This window comes from Nuphar pumila, chromosome 11, assembly GCF_984573655.1.
Source record: "Nuphar pumila chromosome 11, dmNupPumi1.hap1.1, whole genome shotgun sequence".
NCBI lineage: Eukaryota > Viridiplantae > Streptophyta > Magnoliopsida > Nymphaeales > Nymphaeaceae > Nuphar > Nuphar pumila.
The window spans coordinates 10,518,967-10,526,517 of NC_143259.1; positions in this window are offsets into that span (position 1 = coordinate 10,518,967).

Genomic DNA, 7,551 nt, shown 5'->3' on the forward strand with positions numbered 1-7,551 from the left:
AGTGTAGACCATCCAAGACGTGTTGGACGTATCCTCCACTCCAAACACCCACCGTGTTCTCCCCCCATTCTTCGAACCAGCCAAAAGGTTGACAAGTTTCCTACAGGTCAACAGGTGTATTCAGAATAAGAGTGTGAATGCACGTGTGGTAAAAAGACAGAAATGCCCCTGGCGATCTGGAGAAGATTTAGCAACCTGTTCTTAGTTAATTTTTTATTTTAGTTTGTAAGTTAATTAGAATTGTAATGTTTATTTTAGTTGTAAATAGTGATGATATTAATAAATTATGATTTTTAGATTTAATTTGAGTATTTTTTCGTTCCCTAAGGATTCGACCCGTACTCGCCACGAAAGTGGAAGGTCGGTTTTTATTATTTTTGGTTGATGATTTTCCAAATGTTTATTAAAAAATATCTTTTAAAAATACTATTGCAAAATGATCAACCAAATTTTGGCGCCGTTGTCAGGGAACGAAGATTATATTTTGTTATTTCTGATATTTCAGTTTATGAATAACTAATAACTGAGTTATTTTTAATTTATTTAGTTTTTAGGATTAGTAAGTGAATATAGGTTTAACATAGTTCGTAAATATAGGATTCACATACTATTTTTCTAGGATTCACTGAATTACATGATTGAAGGAGCGAATAGACATGTGAGTTTTAGAGAACATAGTTTGTGATTTTCTATATTTGTTAAATTTACTAATTTAGTTTTGGATTTATTTTTATATAGTAATGCTGACATAGTTTAGATTATTTGATTGTTAGTTACTTGTATTTTTGTGAATTTCTGTTGCATGTTTAGTTAGGTAGAATCTGAGCAAAAATTGTGTATCATATGTATGCATATTAGAAATAAAATTTTGTTTTGATTTTTACTTGAATTTTATTGTTATCATGCATGAATACAATATTATTTAGTGCTTTAATGTATGAGTCCAAGTTACCAGACACAGGACACGGCTTCAGGAGCAGACCATTAGCCGGACCAGCAGAAAACTATGCATTCGTATATGCATAGTGGTGGTGTGAAGTCAAGTCAATCATCAACTCAAGAGGCCCTACACATATTAGGTTTTATCTATCTTTTCTCCCGTATATAATTTTTGTTCTTTAGTGTGCATCTGCATTGTATGTTTACATTTCTTTATGCTACTAAGGACAATGTCATTCAAGCATGGGGGGATGGTTTAGATGCACATGTAAAAAAATGTTTTCTTTTTGTTCGGATAGCTTAAACTCATAGAATTAGGTTTTTAAGAAACAAGTTTATAGCATTTATGGATGTTTTTGACATAATCTTACAATTTAAAACTTTTTAAGCCCCATGTGAAAATTGTTTTCTGAACAAATCTAAAAAGAGTGGTTATTTATGTAAATTTCAAAGAAAAGATAGTATTTGAATGTTAGAATTGTTTTGAATCAAAATAGTATACGTATGCACAATATGTTTTGATAACTAAGCAAATAAAAAATATATAGAAAAATGAGCTTAAAAGAAAAAGTGCATACGTTTAGTTGTTGATGTCTTTGCGATCCCCAGTAGCTGAACTCAGACACAAGTTGAAGTGTTTGAGTCTCATGACGAAAAAGATAACAAAGGAGATAATCTTCTTGTCTAGTCAATATTTGTGGCCTATTTGGTTCAAGCAAGTAGAATCTGAAGGGTGTTTTACACCTAGTGCCCTAAAGCCATCTGGTTTGGGAGCCTTCAACTCAAAGGCTCGTTACATGGACTTCATAAAAAGCCAAATAGATAGAGACAATGCACATGACAAGAGGAAGACTATACATAAACTATTAGAATCGAAGGTCTAATGACTCGAGCAATTAAGTCTGAAGGATACTCTGTATTTGGTGCCCTAAGGTTGTTTGGCCTGTGAGTCACTGACCCAAAGCTCGATACACAAGTCACGAAACTAGATATTTGAAATACTTCTCAATTGAGAAAAAAATGAAAATTGAAAATCAAAAGAAAAAGAATAAGCTTAATGAAAAATTCAGTGCTTCGGAATAAGTGTGAAATACTGTGCCGAAAACATACAAGTGAGGATAAATGCATAATAACATGATAATACTTGAATTTTCTTAGAATCCCTTCTCTCTCCCTCTTCCATTTTCTACCCTTTCACCATTTTATTTTTTTCTTTTCTTATTGTTTCTCTTCTCCCTCCTCCTTTTCTTTCCTCCATGTTGTATTGTGTCTTTTCTTGTTTGTGTTTTGTTTTGTTTTGCAGATGTTGCAGATCTGTTCAGAGAGCTTCATATTTAGATTCGGCTTGCCGTCTACCATCACCGAGGATCCGGCCGTGTTCTCTCTTCAACCGGGCCTCCTTCTTTGCTTCCAACATCGAGCTCCCTCCCCGCAACTCAGCTCCCGGTAGATTGCAATGCTTGGAAATGAAGTGTAGACCATCCAAGACGTGTTGGACGTATCCTCCACTCCAAACACCCACCGTGTTCTCCCCCCATTCGTCGAACCAGCCAAAAGGTTGACAAGTTTCCTACAGGTCAACAGGTGTATTCAGAATAAGAGTGTGAATGCATGTGTGGTGAAAAGACAGAAATGCCCCTGGCGATCTGGAGAAGATTTAGCAACCTGTTCTTAGTTAATTTTTTGTTTTAGTTTGTAAGTTAATTAGAATTGTAATGTTTGTTTTAGTTGTAAATAGTGATGATATTAATAAATTACAATTTTTAGATTTAATTTGAGTATTTTCTCGTTCCTTGAATATTCAACCCGTACTCACCACGAAAGTAGAAAGTCGGTTTTTATTATTTTTGATTGATGATTTTTCAAATGTTTATTGAAAAATATCTTTTAAAAATACTATTGCAAAACGATCAACCAATCGGCTTATGGTTGTTATTTATTTGTAAGCTCCATTGTTCTTTTAGAATAACAAGAAAAAAAAACTTCTTCCACTTTCATTGTCTGCAGTGTTTTCTTCTATGCATCAACGAGGTTGTCACTTAACATGTAATGCATGTTAAAAACAAGATATTTTCAAATTCTTTTGCTAGATTTAGAGTTTAATTTAAAATGTAGATCACATTGAACATAGATCTTTGCCGAAAGATTTTATACCCTAACTTTTGGTTGTCAAGAGATATTTGTTTCATTATGAAATTAAATCTAAACTCATTTTCACGTCTTTTGTTTGTCCTTTTAAATGCAAAAAAAAAAAAAGACATTTGAATCATGTATTCATATCTTAACAAAATTTTGTCATTTTCACATGTTGATAAATGATAACTACCTGTAAGATATCCAATCAACCTGAACTTTCTAGATTGGATTTAGTAATAATACTCTGAACAATCTCAAAGGCTTCCGGTTTTAAAAAACCCGAGTCAAGCCCAAAAGTTGCACCATACCGCCGTTTCACTTGGACTTGGCAAGGGATGTAAACGGTTCCGATTTGGGTCAGATGTAGCTTTTACCGAACCTAACTACGTACAGAGATTTGGAGTAGGACTCAGATAGAGAAAAACTAATACTGAATCCTATTATTTACTTGTAATTGGATTCGGATGTCGGTTGGAATTGAACATCTGTCGAATGGTCAGAAATTTTATAGTGAATCCAAATCCGGTTATTAGTTGGATTCAGTTTCTTTACCAAATCTGACTAATTGGATCCTGATTTAAGTCAAATATCGGATAACATCGGACCCGTTGACATCCCTACTTGTGGGTTATAGACAGATTCCTGGTTTCATTTCAAGCTTGCAAATGGGATCCGGGCCAAGCAGATCATTTTATGTGTGGTCTCATATAATAAAAAAAATCCATCGTGCCCAAAAGGGCTCTGCTCATCTGGTAGGGTGACTTGTGAATGTCACTACGTTGAAGAGATGTCACAAATTCGAAACCCATGTGTGGCTTCTCTTGTCGCAAGGTTGAAGCTGGGTGTACTCCCTGGTGGCCAGGTGGGACATCAAGGATTTTAAGGCAGCCGAGATGTGCGGTCGGTGGTGGTGGGTTTTTTTTCCTTGAATTATCCCCAAAGAAAAAAAAAACTATCGTTTGATGTGTTTTGTCTTGCTTTTGATGGCTATTGTGGGGGTGCATTGGTGAAGGGCTAGGGCTGTCAAGTTAGTAACTCGGGTTCGGGTCTTGAAGGCGAGTCACTTCTTGGAAAAGATCAGAAAGTAGGATCGGCTCCAGTCATGAATACAGGACCAACACTGGGTACGATTTTTTTTTTCTTTTTTAATTTGCTTTTCAAATCCAATATTGATAATGGATGGGCAGGAACATGACTGGTGCGAAGTGGTTCCAGATTCAGCTTAAAATAGTATTATGAATCAATTGGGCTCAGTTTGAATGGGCTAAGCCTGTATGTCATAGCCATTGACTCATACTGGGGCTATGTTCGAGTTTCTTGCCAAAGGAATACTTACAAGAAAAAAATAGATCAGAAAATATACTGGCAGATATGAAATATGAAAGTAGTTTTGATCTGGGTTTTATCTAGATAGTGTCAAGACCGAATATTGGATCTAATAATAACATATTCTGTATGGGTCTTGCTTTAATCCAGATATATCCAGATAAGAATAATAATGAATATATGGTATGAATTCATTTGAAATTGGAACATATGGATATGAATTTAGATTATGGATAATTTTTTTGTGATCCTTGATTTTGTTTTGCTTAAGATCCATTTCAGGTCAGTTTTGGATATGGACTCATGCAAATTAAGTAGATTTGGATCTAGATTTTTTTAGTAGATCTAGTAATGGATATGAACTAATATATTCACAAGTATGTGGATTAATTAAAGCCTTAGATTTGGCTTTTTATGTTTGGCATATTTAAATGGTAATAAGATAACTTTCATAGGATTTGGATCTGAATATATCGATCAGAAAAAAATCAGGTGATGATTAACCTAATGTGAATTTAAACATGTTGCATGTGTGATGATGCACATGGATAGTGAGAGTATGAATTACGGTGAAAGTTTTGAAAAGTAAAATTATTGTTGTGTTTGGCAAATCGTACTTTATCATGAATCCATGAGTATATAAAATCCATAGTACTCCACTATTACGCATGTGGACATGATGATGTCCTATGGTATGGTCAGTAAAGAACAATAAAAACCTCATGACTTATGTGAGACCCACATTATGATGTATTCACTTTGCTCTAGAACTATGAACTGCATTGTTAAGTATGCAGTGACTGGTGAACACTGAAAATAAATTATTGCACATTAAGGGCTATGACAAAAATTATGACATGATAATAAACTCATATAGTTATGTAAAATGAATGCATAAAAGAATCATGATGAAAAATCAACCGAGTTTGTACATAGCCTTATGATAGAGATATATCACGAAAGAGAAATCCAACTAGTGTATGTAAATCCTCATGATGTCATGGTTAAACCCATACTATATGTGAAAAATTATCATGGTTCATATAATGATGAAAATTTATATGACTATGCAAGAAATAACCCATAGCATGTATAAAAACCTCATACTTGAAATTAAATGATGAAAAATGTACATAATTATATGAAAAATAACCCATAACATGTGAGAAAAACATCATTGATATAATTCAAGAAATTGTGCATGGCCATTTGGTGTGTATTTTATCATAAAATGTTATATGTGATATATGAAGCACCGGTTATAATACAATGTGGGTGTTCGCCCCACATAGCCAAGTGAGAACTGTTGGATCATGGATTTGGATCCAGTGTGGTTATAGGATCTCACAGTATAACCCAAAGAGCCACAAGAATTGACTCATTAAACCTTATTATGAAACATAATTATATGACTTTATGAGCTGTATATAACAAAAAAAATGGTTATGTAGTCTGCTACTGGATTTTATGGGTCACTATCTCTAATTAGTGGTAGATTAAATCCAATCATCATGAATGCCTTCAAACAAAGACCATGACTATGACAGTTCAATAAGGCAAAGTGTTCTCTGCCTAATGAGAGAATTGTGGAGAGCCCCACAGTTAGAAATAGGCTAGAATAGCTCAACGGATAAAGTATATATTTTTCACATAGATCGAGGTTTGAGTCTTCCTTTTAGCACATGCTCCATTTGATCTGGTGACTCAATCCATATTGGATTTTGAAACCATCGGGTTTCAACACACTCCTGACAGTTCTACACCACCGCTAGTTATTTGAAATCACATATACATGTGTACCTTGTTGAAGGGACGCCAATTTCCTGCTTTGGAGATCTTAGATTCAATCTATAATGTACAGTCAAGATTTACTTCAATATGTTGATGGCTCTTCCTCTCCTCCAGATCAGTTTGTCCAAGAATGTGAGCAATCCAAAATCAATCCTATTTTTCTAACGTGGAAGAGAGCCGACCAATTAACACTAAGTTGGATTAAGGCTACGGTGTCAGAATCTGTTCTAAGTCAGATTATTAATTCTCAAACTGCTCGTGAGGCATGAATAACCTTGGAGAAGTCATATGCTTATCAGTCCAACCTTCGAATCCTTCAACTCAAAAGGGAACTCCAGAACTCCAAGAAAGGTGACAAATCTATTTCTGAATATCTGAATCACATTAAGTTCATTTCCGATTCTCTTGCTGTTGTTGGTGAATGCATTAAGCAAGAAGATCTAGTCTTATTCGCCTTAAATGGGCTTTCGTCTGAATATGAGAGTTTCATTACATCAGTTACTACCTTAAAGACTCCGCCAAATTTTACCAAACTGGTTGATCTTCTTCTAAATCAAGAAAAAAGGCTGGAACTTCTCCATCCCAAACCAAGCATTACAAATGATAGTTGCTTCGTCGCCTTCTTTTCTCAAAAAGGGCATGGGTGCCGAGGATTTGGAGGATTCTATCATGAAGGAAGAGGCAAGTTCAGAGGAAGTGGTCGACATGGTTTCAACAACCAGACCATGAACACAACCGGTTACAAAGATAATCGCAGTCAGGAAGGACAAGGTCCAGTAACATGTCAGTTTTGTGGTCGACGAAACCATACCGCCAAAACCTGCTATGACATTCTTAAGGCCTTTGCATCATTTATGAGCTATACTCCAGACTCATCATGGGTCCCTGATACTAGAGCCTCTCATCATGTAGCAATCAACACCATAGATCTCATCAATACCCATGAATACAAAAGCGAAGATGGAGTCACTATAGGTAATGGATCCTCTTTGCCCATCACTGGTATCGGTAAGATGACTCTTTTCTCAAATGGTAAAAAATTTCAGTTAAATAATGTCTTACATGTTCCCACCATGACACACAATTTGTTAAGTGTGGAAAAGTTTTCTAAGGATAATAATTATCGTTTTGAGTTTGACTCGAGTGGGTTTTGTGTTAAGGATCAACAGAACGGGACTACCCTCCTCAAGGGACCTCTTAAAGACGGGCTATATTGTTGGCCGACTCCATCAGGGAAGACTTTCTTTTTTTGCCAAGACATGAAATAAGGTGTTTCGTGTTGAGAATAAAATTTACCATCTACGTTTAGGGCATGCCAATGCCAAAGTCATTAAGTTGTTAGAAAATAAGAATTTAATT